Source organism: Oncorhynchus gorbuscha, linkage group LG23 (assembly GCF_021184085.1).
Source record: "Oncorhynchus gorbuscha isolate QuinsamMale2020 ecotype Even-year linkage group LG23, OgorEven_v1.0, whole genome shotgun sequence".
Taxonomy (NCBI): Eukaryota; Metazoa; Chordata; class Actinopteri; order Salmoniformes; family Salmonidae; genus Oncorhynchus; species Oncorhynchus gorbuscha.
In genome coordinates this window covers 4,513,664-4,534,576 of record NC_060195.1, presented here as the reverse complement: position 1 = coordinate 4,534,576, position 20,913 = coordinate 4,513,664, and positions in this window count along the sequence as shown.

The following is a 20,913-nucleotide window of genomic DNA, read 5'->3' as shown; positions in this document are numbered from 1 at the left end:
CTACTCTACACATGATATATCCACATGACCCTGACCCTGACCCTCCTACTCTACACATGATATATCCCTGACCCTCCTCCTACTCTACACATGATATATCCCTGACCCTCCTCCTACTCTACACATGATATATCCCTGACCCTCCTACTCTACACATGATATATCCCTGACCCTGACCCTCCTACTCTACACATGATATATCCCTGACCCTCCTACTCTACACATGATATATCCCTGACCCTCCTACTCTACACATGATATATCCCTGACCCTCCTACTCTACACATGATATATCCCTGACCCTGACCTCCTACTCTACACATGATATATCCCTGACCCTCCTACTCTACACATGATATATCCCCCTGACCCTCCTACTCTACACATGATATATCCCTGACCCTGACCCTCCTACTCTACACATGATATATCCCTGACCCTCCTACTCTACACATGATATATCCCTGACCCTCCTACCTACACATGATATATCCCTGACCTACTCCTACTCTACACATGATATATCCCTGACCCTCCTACTCTACTCTACACATGATATATCCCTGACCCTCCTACTCTACTGATATACACCCTCCTATGATATATCCCTGACCCTCCTCCTACTCTACACATGATATATCCCTGACCCTCCTACTCTACACATGATATATCCCTGACCCTCCTACTCTACACATGATATATCCCTGACCCTCCTACTCTACACATGATATATCCCTGACCCTCCTACTCTACACATGATATATCCCTGACCCTGACCCTCCTACTCTACACATGATATATCCCTGACCCTCCTACTCTACACATGATATATCCCACCCTCCTACTCTACACATGATATATCCCTGACCCTGACCCTCCTACTCTACACATGATATATCCCCCTGACCCTCCTACTCTACACATGATATATCCCTGACCCTCCTACTCTACACATGATATATCCCTGACCCTCCTACTCTACACATGATATATCCCTGACCCTCCTACTCTACACATGATATATCCCTGACCCTCCTCCTACTCTACACATGATATATCCCTGACCCTCCTCCTACTCTACACATGATATATCCCCCTGACCCTCCTACTCTACACATGATATATCCCTGACCCCCTCCTACTCTACACATGATATATCCCTGACCCTCCTACTCTACACATGATATATCCCCCTGACCCTCCTACTCTACACATGATATATCCCTGACCCTGACCCTCCTACTCTACACATGATATATCCCCCTGACCCTCCTACTCTACACATGATATATCCCTGACCCTACACATGATATATCCCTGACCCTCCTACTCTACACATGATATATCCCTGACCCTCCTACTCTACACATGATATATCCCCTCCTAATTTTACACATGACCCTGACCCTGATATATCCCTGACCCTCCTACTCTACACATGATATATCCCTGACCCTCCTACCCTCCTACTCTACACATGATATATCCCTGACCCTGACCCTCCTACTCTACACATGATATATCCTACTCTACACATGATATATCCCTGACCCTCCTCCTCTACACATGATATATCCCTGACCCTCCTACTCTACACATGATATATCCCTGACCCTGACCTCCTACTCTACACATGATATATCCCTCCCTGACCCTCCTACTCTACACATGATATATCCCTGACCCTGACCCTCCTACTCTACACATGATATATCCCTGACCCTGACCTCCTACTCTACACATGATATATCCCTGACCCTCCTACTCTACACATGATATATCCCTGACCCTCCTACTCTACACATGATATATCCCTGACCCTGACCTCCTACTCTACACATGATATATCCCTGACCCTCCTACTCTACACATGATATATCCCTGACCCTCCTACTCTACACATGATATATCCCTGACCCTCCTACTCTATACATGATATATCCCCTGACCCTCCTACTCTACACATGATATATCCCTCCCTGACCCCTACTCTACACATGATATATCCCCCTCCTACTCTACACATGATATATCCCTGACCCTCCTACTCTACACATGATATAACCCTATCCCTGACCCTGACCCTCCTACTCTACACATGATATATCCCTGACCCTGACCCTCCTACTCTACACATGATATATCCCTGACCCTCCTACTCTACACATGATATATCCCTGACCCTGACCCTCCTACTCTACACATGATATATCCCTGACCCTACTCTACACATGATATATCCCTGACCCTCCTACTCTACACATGATATATCCCTGACCCTCCTACTCTACACATGATATATCCCTGACCCTCCTACTCTACACATGATATATCCCTGACCCTGACCCTCCTACTCTACACATGATATATCCCTGACCCTGACCCTCCTACTCTACACATGATATATCCCTGACCCTGACCCTCCTACTCTACACATGATATATCCCTGACCCTCCTACTCTACACATGATATATCCCTGACCCCCTGACCCTCCTACTCTACACATGATATATCTACCTCCTACTCTACATGATATATCCCTGACCCTGACCCTCCTACTCTACACATGATATATCCCTGACCCTCCTACTCTACACATGATATATCCCTGACCCTCCTACTCTACACATGATATATCCCTGACCCTCCTACTCTACACATGATATATCCCTGACCCTGACCCTCCTACTCTACACATGATATATCCCTGACCCTGACCCTCCTACTCTACACATGATATATCCCTGACCCTCCTACTCTACACATGATATATCCCTGACCCTCCTACTCTACACATGATATATCCCTGACCCTCCTACTCTACACATGATATATCCCTGACCCTCCTCCTACTCTACACATGATATATCCCTGACCCTGACCCTCCTACTCTACTCTACATGATATATCCCTGACCCTCCTACTCTACACATGATATATCCCTGACCCTGACCCTCCTACTCTACACATGATATAACCCTGACCCTCCTACTCTACACATGATATATCCCTGACCCTCCTACTCTACACATGATATATCCCTGACCCTGACCACTCCTACTCTGCACATGATATATCTCCTACTCTACACATGATATATCCCTCCCTGACCCTGACCTACCCTCTACACATGATATATCCCTGACCCTCCTACTCTACACATGATATATCCCTGACCCTCCTACTCTACACATGATATATCCCTGACCCTCCTACTCTACACATGATATATCCCTGACCCTCCTACTCTACACATGATATATCCCTGACCCTCCCTACTCTACACATGATATATCCCTGACCCTGACCCTCCTACTCTACACATGATATATCCCTGACCCTGACCCTCCTACTCTACACATGATATATCCCTGACCCTGACCCTCCTACTCTACACATGATATAACCCTGACCCTGACCTCCTACTCTACACATGATATATCCCTGACCCTGACCCTCCTACTCTACACATGATATATCCCTGACCCTCCTACTCTACACATGATATATCCCTGACCCTCCTACTCTACACATGATATATCCCTGACCCTCCTACTCTACACATGATATATCCCTGACCCTCCTATGATATATCCCTGACCCTGACCCTCCTACTCTACACATGATATATCCCTGACCCTCCTACTCTACACATGATATATCCCTGACCCTCCTACTCTACACATGATATATCCCTGACCCTCCTACTCCTACTCTACACATGATATATCCCTGACCCTGACCTACTCTACACATGATATATCCCTGACCCTGACCTACACATGATCCCTACTCTACACATGATATATCCCTGACCCTCCTACTCTACACATGATATATCCCTGACCCTGACCCTCCTACTCTACACATGATATATCCCTGACCCTCCTACTCTACACATGATATATCCCTGACCCTCCTCCTACTCTACACATGATATATCCCTGACCCTGACCCTCCTACTCTACACATGATATATCCCTGACCCTCCTACTCTACACATGATATATCCCTGACCCTCCTACTCTACACATGATATATCCCTGACCCTGACCCTCCTACTCTACACATGATATATCCCTGACCCTGACCCTCCTACTCTACACATGATATATCCCTGACCCTGACCTCCTACTCTACACATGATATATCCCTGACCCTCCTACTCTACACATGATATATCCCTGACCCTGACCCTCCTACTCTACACATGATATATCCCTGACCCTCCTACTCTACACATGATATATCCCTGACCCTCCTACTCTACACATGATATATCCCTGACCCTGACCCTCCTACTCTACACATGATATATCCCTGACCCTCCTACTCTACACATGATATATCCCCCTGACCCTCCTACTCTACACATGATATATCCCTGACCCTCCTACTCTACACATGATATATCCCTGACCCTCCTACTCTACACATGATATATCCCTGACCCTCCTACTCTACACATGATATATCCCTGACCCTCCCTACTCTACACATGATATATCCCTGACCCTCCTACTCTACACATGATATATCCCTGACCCTCCTGACTATCCCTGACTACACATGATATATCCCTGACCCTCCTACTCTACACATGATATATCCCTGACCCTGACCTCCTACTCTACACATGATATATCCCTGACCCTGACCCTCCTACTCTACACATGATATATCCCTGACCCTCCTACTCTACACATTATATATCCCTGACCCTGACCCTCCTACTCTACACATGATATACCCCTAACCCTCCTACACATGATATATCCCTGACCCTGACCCTCCTACTCTACACATGATATATCCCTGACCCTCCTACTCTACACATGATATATCCCTGACCCTCCTACTCTACACATGATATATCCCTGACCCTCCTACTCTACACATGATATATCCCTGACCCTGACCCTCCTACTCTACACATGATATATCCCTGACCCTGACACATGATATATCCCTGACCTACTCTACACATGATATATCCCTGACCCTCCTACTCTACACATGATATATCCCCCTGACCCTCCTACTCTACACATGATATATCCCTGACCCTGACCCTCCTACTCTACACATGATATATCCCTGACCCTCCTACTCTACACATGATATATCCCTGACCCTCCTACTCTACACATGATATATCCCTGACCCTCCTACTCTACACATGATATATCCCTGACCCTCCTACTCTACACATGATATATCCCTGACCCTCCTACTCTACACATGATATATCCCTGACCCTCCTACTCTACACATGATATATCCCTGACCCTCCTACTCTACACATGATATATCCCTGACCCTCCTACTCTACACATGATATATCCCTGACCCTGACCCTCCTACTCTACACATGATATATCCCTGACCCTGACCTCCTACTCTACACATGATATATCCCTGACCCTCCTACTCTACACATGATATATCCCTGACCCTCCTACTCTACACATGATATATCCCTGACCCTGACCTCCTACTCTACACATGATATATCCCTGACCCTCCTACTCTACACATGATATATCCCTGACCCTCCTACTCTACACATGATATATCCCTGACCCTCCTACTCTACACATGATATATCCCTGACCCTCCTACTCTACACATGATATATCCCTGACCCTCCTACTCTACACATGATATATCCCTGACCCTGACCCTCCTACTCTACACATGATATATCCCTGACCCTCCTACTCTACACATGATATATCCCTGACCCTCCTACTCTACACATGATATAACCCTGACCCTCCTACTCTACACATGATATATCCCTGACCCTCCTACTCTACACATGATATATCCCTGACCCTGACCCTCCTACTCTACACATGATATATCCCTGACCCTCCTACTCTACACATGATATATCCCTGACCCTGACCCTCCTACTCTACACATGATATATCCCTGACCCTCCTACTCTACACATGATATATCCCTGACCCTCCTACTCTACACATGATATATCCCTGACCCTGACCCTCCTACCCTCTACACATGATATATCCCTGACCCTCCTACTCTACACATGATATATCCCTGACCCTCCTTCTACTCATGATATATCCCTGACCCTCCTACTCTACACATGATATATCCCTGACCCTCCTACTCTACACATGATATATCCCTGACCCTCCTACTCTACACATGATATATCCCTGACCCCCTCCTACTCTACACATGATATATCCCTGACCCTCCTACTCTACACATGATATATCCCTGACCCTCCTACTCTACACATGATATATCCCTGACCCTCCTACTCTACACATGATATATCCCTGACCCTCCTACTCTACACATGATATATCCCTGACCCTGACCCTCCTACTCTACACATGATATATCCCTGACCCTCCCTCCTACTCTACACATGATATATCCCTGACCCTCCTCCTGATATATCCCTCTACACATGATATATCCCTGACCCTCCTACTCTACACATGATATATCCCTGACCCTGACCCTCCTACTCTACACATGATATATCCCCCTGACCCTCCTACTCTACACATGATATATCCCTGACCCTCCTACTCTACACATGATATATCCCTGACCCTCCTACTCTACACATGATATATCCCTGACCCTCCTACTCTACACATGATATATCCCTGACCCTCCTACTCTCACATGATATATCCCTGACCCTCCTACTCTACACATGATATATCCCTGACCCTCCTACTCTACACATGATATATCCCTGACCCTCCTACTCTACACATGATATATCCCTGACCCTCCTACTCTACACATGATATATCCCTGACCCTGACCCTCCTACTCTACACATGATATATCCCTGACCCTGACCCTCCTACTCTACACATGATATATCCCTGACCCTCCTACTCTACACATGATATATCCCTGACCCTCCTACTCTACACATGATATATCCCTGACCCTCCTACTCTACACATGATATATCCCTGACCCTGACCCTCCTACTCTACACATGATATATCCCTGACCCTGACCCTCCTACTCTACACATGATATATCCCTGACCCTCCTACTCTACACATGATATATCCCTGACCCTGACCCTCCTACTCTACACATGATATATCCCTGACCCTCCTACTCTACACATGATATACCCCTAACCCTCCTACTCTACACATGATATATCCCCTGACCCTCCTACTCTACACATGATATATCCCTGACCCTCCTACTCTACACATGATATATCCCTGACCCTCCTACTCTACACATGATATATCCCTGACCCTCCTACTCTACACATGATATATCCCTGACCCTCCTACTCTACACATGATATATCCCTGAACCTCCTACTCTACACATGATATATCCCTGACCCTCCTACTCTACACATGATATATCCCTGACCCTCCTACTCTACACATGATATATCCCTGACCCTGACCCTCCTACTCTACACATGATATATCCCTGACCCTCCTACTCTACACATGATATATCCCTGACCCTGACCCTCCTACTCTACACATGATATATCCCTGACCCTGACCCTCCTACTCTACACATGATATATCCCTGACCCTCCTACTCTACACATGATATATCCCTGACCCTCCTACTCTACACATGATATATCCCTGACCCTCCTACTCTACACATGATATATCCCTGACCCTCCTACTCTACACATGATATATCCCTGACCCTCCTACTCTACACATGATATATCCCTGACCCTCCTACTCTACACATGATATATCCCTGACCCTCCTACTCTACACATGATATATCCCCCTGACCCTCCTACTCTACACATGATATATCCCTGACCCTCCTCCTACTCTACACATGATATATCCCTGACCCTCCTACTCTACACATGATATATCCCTGACCCTCCTACTCTACACATGATATATCCCTGACCCTGACCCTCCTACTCTACACATGATATATCCCTGACCCTGACCCTCCTACTCTACACATGATATATCCCTGACCCTCCTACTCTACACATGATATAACCCTGACCCTCCTACTCTACACATGATATATCCCTGACCCTCCTACTCTACACATGATATATCCCTGACCCTGACCCTCCTACTCTACACATGATATATCCCTGACCCTCCTACTCTACACATGATATATCCCTGACCCTCCTACTCTATACCCTCCTACTCTACACATGATATATCCCTGACCCTCCTACTCTACACATGATATATCCCTGACCCTGACCCTCCTACTCTACACATGATATATCCCTGACCCTCCTACTCTACACATGATATATCCCTGACCCTCCTACTCTACACATGATATATCCCTGACCCTCCTACTCTACACATGATATATCCCTGACCCTCCTACTCTACACATGATATATCCCTGACCCTGACCCTCCTACTCTACACATGATATATCCCTGACCCTGACCCTCCTACTCTACACATGATATATCCCTGACCCTCCTACTCTACACATGATATATCCCTGACCCTCCTACTCTACACATGATATATCCCTGACCCTCCTACTCTACACATGATATATCCCTGACCCTGACCCTCTACCTGACTCTACACATGATATATCCCTGACCCTGACCTCCTACTCTACACATGATATATCCCTGACCCTCCTACTCTACACATGATATATCCCTGACCCTGACCTCCTACTCTACACATGATATATCCCTGACCCTCCTACTCTACACATGATATATCCCTGACCCTCCTACTCTACACATGATATATCCCTGACCCTGACCCTCCTACTCTACACATGATATATCCCTGACCCTCCTACTCTACACATGATATATCCCTGACCCTCCTACTCTACACATGATATATCCCCCTGACCCTCCTACTCTACACATGATATATCCCTGACCCTCCTACTCTACACATGATATATCCCTGACCCTGACCCTCCTACTCTACACATGATATATCCCTGACCCTCCTACTCTACACATGATATATCCCTGACCCTCCTACTCTACACATGATATATCCCTGACCCTGACCCTCCTACTCTACACATGATATATCCCTGACCCTGACCCTCCTACTCTACACATGATATATCCCTGACCCTCCTACTCTACACATGATATATCCCTGACCCTGACCCTCCTACTCTACACATGATATATCCCTGACCCTCCTACTCTACACATGATATATCCCTGACCCTCCTACTCTACACATGATATATCCCTGACCCTCCTACTCTACACATGATATATCCCTGACCCTGACCCTCCTACTCTACACATGATATATCCCTGACCCTCCTACTCTACACATGATATATCCCTGACCCTCCTACTCTACACATGATATATCCCTGACCCTCCTACTCTACACATGATATATCCCTGACCCTCCTACTCTACACATGATATATCCCTGACCCTGATATATCCTCCTACTCTACACATGATATATCCCTGACCCTCCTACTCTACACATGATATATCCCTGACCCTGACCCTCCTACTCTACACATGATATATCCCTGACCCTCCTACTCTACACATGATATATCCCTGACCCTCCTACTCTATACATGATATAACCCTAACCCTCCTACTCTATACATGATATAACCCTAACCCTCCTACTCTACACATGATATATCCCTGACCCTCCTACTCTACACATGATATATCCCTGACCCTCCTACTCTACACATGATATATCCCTGACCCTGATATATCCCTGACCCTCCTACTCTACACATGATATATCCCTGACCCTCCTACTCTACACATGATATATCCCTGACCCTCCTACTCTACACATGATATATCCCTGACCCTGACCCTCCTACTCTACACATGATATATCCCTGACCCTGACCCTCCTACTCTACACATGATATATCCCTGACCCTCCTACTCTACACATGATATATCCCTGACCCTCCTACTCTACACATGATATATCCCTGACCCTCCTACTCTACACATGATATATCCCTGACCCTGACCCTCCTACTCTACACATGATATATCCCTGACCCTCCTACTCTACACATGATATATCCCTGACCCTCCTACTCTACACATGATATATCCCTGACCCTCCCTACTCTACACATGATATATCCCTGACCCTGACCCTCCTACTCTACACATGATATATCCCTGACCCTGACCCTCCTACTCTACACATGATATATCCCTGACCCTCCTACTCTACACATGATATATCCCTGACCCTCCTCCTACACATGATATAACCCTGACCCTGACCCTCCTACTCTACACATGATATATCCCTGACCCTCCTACTCTACACATGATATATCCCTGACCCTCCTACTCTACACATGATATATCCCTGACCCTCCTACTCTACACATGATATATCCCTGACCCTCATACTCTACACATGATATATCCCTGACCCTCCTACTCTACACATGATATATCCCTGACCCTCCTACTCTACACATGATATATCCCTGACCCCTGACCCTCCTACCCTCTACACATGATATAACCCTGACCCTGACCCTCCTACTCTACACATGATATAACCCTGACCCTGACCCTCCTACTCTACACATGATATATCCCTGACCCTCCTACTCTACACATGATATATCCCTACTGATATATCCCTGACCCTCCTACTCTACACATGATATATCCCTGACCCTCCTACTCTACACATGATATATCCCTGACCCTCCTACTCTACACATGATATATCCCTGACCCTCCTACTCTACACATGATATATCCCTGACCCTCCTACTCTACACATGATATATCCCTGACCCTCCTACTCTACACATGATATATCCCTGACCCTCCTACTCTACACATGATATATCCTGACCCCTGACCCTCCTACTCTACACATGATATATCCCTGACCCTCCTACTCTACACATGATATATCCCTGACCCTCCTACTCTATACATGATATAACCCTAACCCTCCTACTCTATACATGATATAACCCTAACCCTCCTACTCTACACATGATATATCCCTGACCCTGACCCTCCTACTCTACACATGATATATCCCTGACCCTCCTACTCTACACATGATATATCCCTGACCCTGACCCTCCTACTCTACACATGATATATCCCTGACCCTCCTACTCTACACATGATATATCCCTGACCCTCCTACTCTATACATGATATATCCCTGACCCTGACCCTCCTACTCTACACATGATATATCCCTGACCCTCCTACTCTACACATGATATATCCCTGACCCTCCTACTCTACCCTGACCCTCCTACTCTATACATGATATAACCCTGACCCTCCTACTCTACACATGATATATCCCTGACCCTCCTACTCTACACATGATATATCCCTGACATGATATATCCCTAACCCTCCTACTCTACACATGATATATCCCTGACCCTCCTACTCTACACATGATATATCCCTGACCCTCCTACTCTACACATGATATATCCCTGACCCTCCTACTCTACACATGATATATCCCTGACCCTCCTACTCTACACATGATATATCCCTGACCCTCCTACTCTACACATGATATATCCCTGACCCTCCTACTCTACACATGATATATCCCCCTGACCCTCCTACTCTACACATGATATATCCCTGACCCTGACCCTCCTACTCTACACATGATATATCCCTGACCCTCCTACTCTACACATGATATATCCCTGACCCTCCTACTCTACACATGATATATCCCTGACCCTCCTACTCTACACATGATATATCCCTGACCCTGACCCTCCTACTCTACACATGATATATCCTGACCCTCCTACTCTACACATGATATATCCCTGACCCTCCTACTCTACACATGATATATCCCTGACCCTCCTACTCTACACATGATATATCCCTGACCCTGACCTACTCTACACATGATATATCCCTGACCCTGACCCTCCTACTCTACACATGATATATCCCTGACCCTCCTACTCTACACATGATATATCCCTGACCCTGACCCTCCTACTCTACACATGATATATCCCTGACCCTCCTACTCTACACATGATATACTATCCTACATGATATATCCCTGACCCTGACCCTCCTATACATGATATATCCCTGACCCTCCTACTCTACACATGATATATCCCTGACCCTGACCCTCCTACTCTACACATGATATATCCCTGACCCTCCTACTCTACACATGATATATCCCTAACCCTGACCCTGACCCTCCTACTCTACACATGATATATCCCTGACCCTCCTACTCTACACATGATATATCCTGACCCTCCTACTCTACACATGATATAACCCTAACCCTCCTACTCTATACATGATATAACCCTAACCCTCCTACTCTACATATGATATATCCCTGACCCTCCTACTCTATACATGATATATCCATGACCCTGACCCTCCTACTCTATACATGATATATCCCTGACCCTCCTACTCTATACATGATATATCCCTGACCCTCCTACTCTACACATGATATATCCCTGACCCTGACCCTCCTACTCTACACATGATATATCCCTGACCCTCCTACTCTACACATGATATATCCCTGACCCTCCTACTCTACACATGATATATCCCTGACCCTCCTACTCTACACATGATATATCCCTGACCCTGACCCTCCTACTCTACACATGATATATCCCTGACCCTCCTACTCTACACATGATATATCCCTGACCCTGACCCTCCTACTCTACACATGATATATCCCTGACCCTCCTACTCTACACATGATATATCCATGATCCTAACCCTCCTACTCTACACATGATATAACCCTGACCCTCCCCCTACTCTACACATGATATATCCCTGACCCTCCCTCCTACTCTACACATGATATATCCCTGACCCTCCTACTCTACACATGATATATCCCTGACCCTCCTACTCTACACATGATATATCCCTGACCCTGACCCTCCTACTCTACACATGATATATCCCTGACCCTGACCCTCCTACTCTACACATGATATATCCCTGACCCTCCTACTCTACACATTATATATCCCTGACCCTGACCCTCCTACTCTACACATGATATAACCCTGACCCTCCTACTCTACACATGATATACCCCTAACCCTCCTACACATGATATAACCCTGACCCTGACCCTCCTACTCTACACATGATATGTCCCTGACCCTCCTACTCTTCACATGATATATCCCTGACCCTCCTACTCTACACATGATATATCCCTGACCCTCCTACTCTACACATGATATATCCCTAACCCTCATACTCTACACATGATATATCCCTGAACCTCCTACTCTACACATGATATATCCCTGACCCTCCTACTCTACACATGATATATCCCTGACCCTGACCCTGACCCTCCTACTCTACACATGATATATCCCTGATCCTGACCCTCCTACTCTACACATGATACCCTACTCTACACATGATATATCCCTGACCCTCCTACTCTACACATGATATATCCCTGACCCTGACCCTCCTACTCTACACATGATATATCCCTGACCCTCCTACTCTACACATGATATATCCCTGACCCTGACCCTCCTACTCTACACATGATATATCCCTGACCCTCCTACTCTACACATGATATATCCCTGACCCTCCTACTCTACACATGATATATCCCCCTGACCCTCCTACTCTACACATGATATATCCCTGACCCTCCTACTCTACACATGATATATCCCTGACCCTCCTACTCTACACATGATATATCCCTGACCCTCCTACTCTACACATGATATATCCCTGACCCTCCTACTCTACACATGATATATCCCTGACCCTCCTACTCTACACATGATATATCCCTGACCCTGACCCTCCTACTCTACACATGATATATCCCTGACCCTCCTACTCTACACATGATATATCCCTGACCCTCCTACTCTATACATGATATATCCCTGACCCTCCTACTCTATACATGATATAACCCTGACCCTCCTACTCTACACATGATATATCCCTGACCCTGACCCTGACCTACTCTACACATGATATATCCCTGACCCTCCTACTCTACACATGATATATCCCTGACCCTCCTACTCTACACATGATATATCCCTGACCCTCCTACTCTACACATGATATATCCCTGACCCTCCTACTCTACACATGATATATCCCTGACCCTGACCCTCCTACTCTACACATGATATATCCCTGACCCTCCTACTCTACACATGATATATCCCTGACCCTCCTACTCTATACATGATATAACCCTGACCCTCCTACTCTACACATGATATATCCCTGACCCTGACCCTCCTACTCTACACATGATATATCCCTGACCCTCCTACTCTACACATGATATATCCCTGACCCTGACCCTCCTACTCTACACATGATATATCCCTGACCCTCCTACTCTACACATGATATATCCCTGACCCTCCTACTCTACACATGATATAACCCTGACCCTCCTACTCTACACATGATATATCCTACTCTACACATGATATATCCCTGACCCTCCTACTCTACACATGATATATCCCTGACCCTCCTACTCTACACATGATATAACCCTGACCCTCCTACTCTACACATGATATATCCCTGACCCTCCTACTCTACACATGATATATCCCTGACCCTCCTACTCTACACATGATATATCCCTGACCCTCCTCCTACTCTATGATGATATATCCCTGACCCTCCTACTCTACACATGATATATCCCTGACCCTCCTACTCTACACATGATATATCCCTGACCCTCCTACTCTACACATGATATATCCCTGACCCTCCTACTCTACACATGACCCTGACCCTCCTACTCTACACATGATATATCCCTGACCCTCCTACTCTACACATGATATATCCCTGACCCTCCTACTCTACACATGATATATCCCTGACCCTCCTACTCTACACATGATATAACCCTGACCCTCCTACTCTACACATGATATACCCCTAACCCTCCTACACATGATATAACCCTGACCCTGACCCTCCTACTCTACACATGATATGTCCCTGACCCTCCTACTCTTCACATGATATATCCCTGACCCTCCTACTCTACACATGATATATCCCTGACCCTCCTACTCTACACATGATATATCCCTAACCCTCATACTCTACACATGATATATCCCTGAACCTCCTACTCTACACATGATATATCCCTGACCCTCCTACTCTACACATGATATATCCCTGACCCTGACCCTCCTACTCTACACATGATATAACCCTGACCCTGACCCTCCTACTCTACACATGATATAACCCTGACCCTGACCCTCCTACTCTATACATGATATATCCCTGACCCTGACCCTCCTACTCTACACATGATACAACCCTGACCCTGACCCTCCTACTCTACACATGATATAACCCTGACCCTCCTACTCAACACATGATCTATCCCTGACCCTGACCCTCCTACTCTACACATGATATATCCCTGACCCTCCTACTCTACACATGATATATCCCTGACCCTCCTACTCTACACATGATATATCCCTGACCCTCCTACTCTACACATGATATATCCCTGACCCTCCTACTCTACACATGATATATCCCTGACCCTCCTACTCTACTCTACACATGATATATCCCTGACCCTCCTACTCTACACATGATATATCCCTGACCCTCCTACTCTACACATGATATATCCCTGACCCTCTACTCTACACATGATATATCCCTGACCCTGATATATCCCTCCTACTCTACACATGATATATCCCTGACCCTCCTACTCTACACATGATATATCCCTGACCCTCCTACTCTATACATGATATAACCCTAACCCTCCTACTCTATACATGATATAACCCTAACCCTCCTACTCTACACATGATATATCCCTGACCCTGACCCTCCTACTCTACACATGATATATCCCTGACCCTCCTACTCTACACATGATATATCCCTGACCCTGACCCTCCTACTCTACACATGATATATCCCTGACCCTCTACTCTACACATGATATATCCCTGACCCTCCTACTCTACACATGATATATCCCTGACCCTGACCCTCCTACTCTACACATGATATATCCCTGACCCTCCTACTCTACACATGATATATCCCTGACCCTCCTACTCTATACATGATATATCCCACTGATATAACCCTAACCCTCCTACTCTACATGATATATCCCTGACCCTCCCTACTACTCTACATGATATATCCCTGACCCTCCTACTCTACACATGATATATCCCTGACCCTGACCTCCTACTCTACACATGATATATCCCTGACCCTCCTACTCTACACATGATATATCCCCCTGACCCTCCTACTCTATAAATGATATAACCCTAACCCTCCTACTCTACACATGATATATCCCTGACCCTCCTACTCTACACATGATATATCCCTGACCCTCCTACTCTATACATGATATATCCCTGACCCTCCTACTCTACACATGATATAACCCTAACCCTCCTACTCTACACATGATATATCCCTGACCCTCCTACTCTACACATGATATATCCCTGACCCTCCTACTCTACACATGATATATCCCTGACCCTCCTACTCTACACATGATATATCCCTGACCCTGACCCTCCTACTCTACACATGATATATCCCTGACCCTCCTACTCTACACATGATATATCCCTGACCCTGACCCTCCTACTCTACACATGATATATCCCTGACCCTCCTACTCTACACATGATATATCCCTGACCCTCCCTCCTACTCTACACATGATATATCCCTGACCCTCCTACTCTACACATGATATATCCCTGACCCTCCTACTCTACACATGATATATCCCTGACCCTCCTACTCTACACATGATATATCCCTGACCCTGACCCTCCTACTCTACACATGATATATCCCTGACCCTCCTACTCTACACATGATATATCCCTGACCCTCCTACTCTACACATGATATATCCCTGACCCTCCTACTCTACACATGATATATCCCTGACCCTCCTACTCTACACATGATATATCCCTGACCCTGACCCTCCTACTCTACACATGATATATCCCTGACCCTCCTACTCTACACATGATATATCCCTGACCCTCCTACTCTATACATGATATAACCCTAACCCTCCTACTCTATACATGATATAACCCTAACCCTCCTACTCTACACATGATATATCCCTGACCCTGACCCTCCTACTCTACACATGATATATCCCTGACCCTCCTACTCTACACATGATATATCCCTGACCCTGACCCTCCTACTCTACACATGATATATCCCTGACCCTCCTACTCTACACATGATATATCCCTGACCCTCCTACTCTATACATGATATAACCCTAACCCTCCTACTCTATACATGATATAACCCTAACCCTCCTACTCTACACATGATATATCCCTGACCCTCCTACTCTACACATGATATATCCCTGACCCTCCTACTCTATACATGATATATCCCTGACCCTGACCCTCCTACTCTACACATGATATATCCCTGACCCTCCTACTCTACACATGATATATCCCTGACCCTGACCCTCCTACTCTACACATGATATATCCCTGACCCTCCTACTCTACACATGATATATCCCTGACCCTCCTACTCTACACATGATATATCCCTGACCCTCCTACTCTACACATGATATATCCCTGACCCTGACCCTCCTACTCTACACATGATATATCCCTGACCCTCCTACTCTACACATGATATATCCCTGACCCTCCTCCTACTACACATGATATAACCCTGACCCTCCTACTCTACACATGATATACCCCTAACCCTCCTACTCTACACATGATATAACCCTGACCCTGACCCTCCTACTCTACACATGATATACCCTCCTACTCTTCACATGATATATCCCTGACCCTCCTACTCTACACATGATATATCCCTGACCCTCCTACTCTACACATGATATATCCCTGACCCTGACCCTCCTACTCTACACATGATATATCCCTGACCCTGACCCTCCTACTCTACACATGATATATCCCTGACCCTCCTACTCTACACATGATATATCCCTGACCCTGACCCTCCTACTCTACTGATATAACCCTGACCCTCCTACTCTACACATGATATATCCTGACCCTCCTACTCTACATGATATAACCCTGACCCTGACCCTCCTACTCTACACATGATATATCCCTGACCCTCCTACTCTACACATGATATATCCCTGACCCTCCTACTCTACACATGATATATCCCTGACCCTCCTACTCTACACATGATATATCCCTAACCCTCATACTCTACACATGATATATCCCTGAACCTCCTACTCTACACATGATATATCCCTGACCCTCCAACTCTACACATGATATAACCCTGACCCTGACCCTCCTACTCTACACATGATATGTCCCTGACCCTGACCCTCCTACTCTACACATGATATAACCCTGACCCTGACCCTCCTACTCTATACATGATATAACTCTGACCCTGACCCTCCTACTCTACACATGATACAACCCTGACCCTGACCCTCCTACTCTACACATGATATAACCCTGACCCTCCTACTCAACACATGATCTATCCCTGACCCTGACCCTCCTACTCTACACATGATATATCCCTGACCCTCCTACTCTACACATGATATATCCCTGACCCTCCTACTCTACACATGATATATCCCTGACCCTCCTATCCCACATGATATATCCCTGACCCTCCTACTCTACACATGATATATCCCTGACCCTCCTACTCTACACATGATATATCCCTGACCCTCCTACTCTACACATGATATATCCCTGACCCTCCTACTCTACACATGATATATCCCTGACCCTGACCCTCCTACTCTACACATGATATATCCCTGACCCTCCTACTCTACACATTATATATCCCTGACCCTGACCCTCCTACTCTACACATGATATAACCCTGACCCTCCTACTCTACACATGATATACCCCTAACCCTCCTACACATGATATAACCCTGACCCTGACCCTCCTACTCTACACATGATATGTCCCTGACCCTCCTACTCTTCACATGATATATCCCTGACCCTCCTACTCTACACATGATATATCCCTGACCCTCCTACTCTACACATGATATATCCCTGACCCTGACCTCCTACTCTACACATGATATATCCCTGACCCTGACCCTCCTACTCTACTGTAGCTCCCTCCTATTGGTAGATGGCCCTGCGCCAGGGTAACATGGGTTCGATCCCTACCACCCTACTCTACACATGATATATCCCTGACCCTGACCCTCCTACTCTACACATGATATATCCCTGACCCTCCTACTCTACACATTATATATCCCTGACCCTGACCCTCCTACTCTACACATGATATAACCCTGACCCTCCTACTCTACACATGATATACCCCTAACCCTCCTACACATGATATAACCCTGACCCTGACCCTCCTACTCTACACATGATATGTCCCTGACCCTCCTACTCTTCACATGATATATCCCTGACCCTCCTACTCTACACATGATATATCCCTGACCCTCCTACTCTACACATGATATATCCCTAACCCTCATACTCTACACATGATATATCCCTGAACCTCCTACTCTACACATGATATATCCCTGACCCTCCAACTCTACACATGATATAACCCTGACCCTGACCCTCCTACTCTACACATGATATGTCCCTGATCCCTGACCCTCCTACTCTACACATGATATAACCCTGACCCTGACCCTCCTACTCTACACATGATATAACTCTGACCCTGACCCTCCTACTCTACACATGATACAACCCTGACCCTGACCCTCCTACTCTACACATGATATAACCCTGACCCTCCTACTCTACACATGATATATCCCTGACCCTCCTACTCTACACATGATATATCCCTGACCCTCCTACTCTACACATGATATATCCCTGACCCTCCTACTCTACACATGATATATCCCTGACCCTCCTACTCTACACATGATATATCCCTGACCCTCCTACTCTACACATGATATAACCCTAACCCTCCTACTCTACACATGATATATCCCTGACCCTGACCCTCCTACTCTACACATGATATATCCCTGACCCTCCTACTCTACACATGATATATCCCTGACCCTGACCCTCCTACTCTACACATGATATATCCCTGACCCTCCTACTCTACACATGATATATCCCTGACCCTCCTACTCTACACATGATATATCCCTGACCCTGACCCTCCTACTCTACACATGATATATCCCTGACCCTCCTACTCTACACATGATATATCCCTGACCCTCCTACTCTACACATGATATATCCCTGACCCTCCTACTCTACACATGATATATCCCTGACCCTCCTCCTACTCTACACATGATATATCCCTGACCCTCTACTCTACACATGATATATCCCTGACCCTCCTACTCTACACATGATATATCCCTGACCCTCCTACTCTATACATGATATATCCCTGACCCTCCTACTCTACACATGATATATCCCTGACCCTGACCCTCCTACTCTACACATGATATATCCCTGACCCTCCTACTCTACACATGATATATCCCTGACCCTCCTACTCTACACATGATATATCCCTGACCCTCCCTCCTACTCTACATGATATATCCCTGACCCTCCTACTCTACACATGATATATCCCTCCCTCCTACTCTACACATGATATAACCCTGACCCTCCTACTCTATACACATGATATAACCCTAACCCTCCTACTCTACACATGATATATCCCTGACCCTCCTACTCTACACATGATATATCCCTGACCCTCCTACTCTACACATGATATAACCTCCCTCCTACTCTACACATGATATATCCCTGACCCTCCTACTCTAC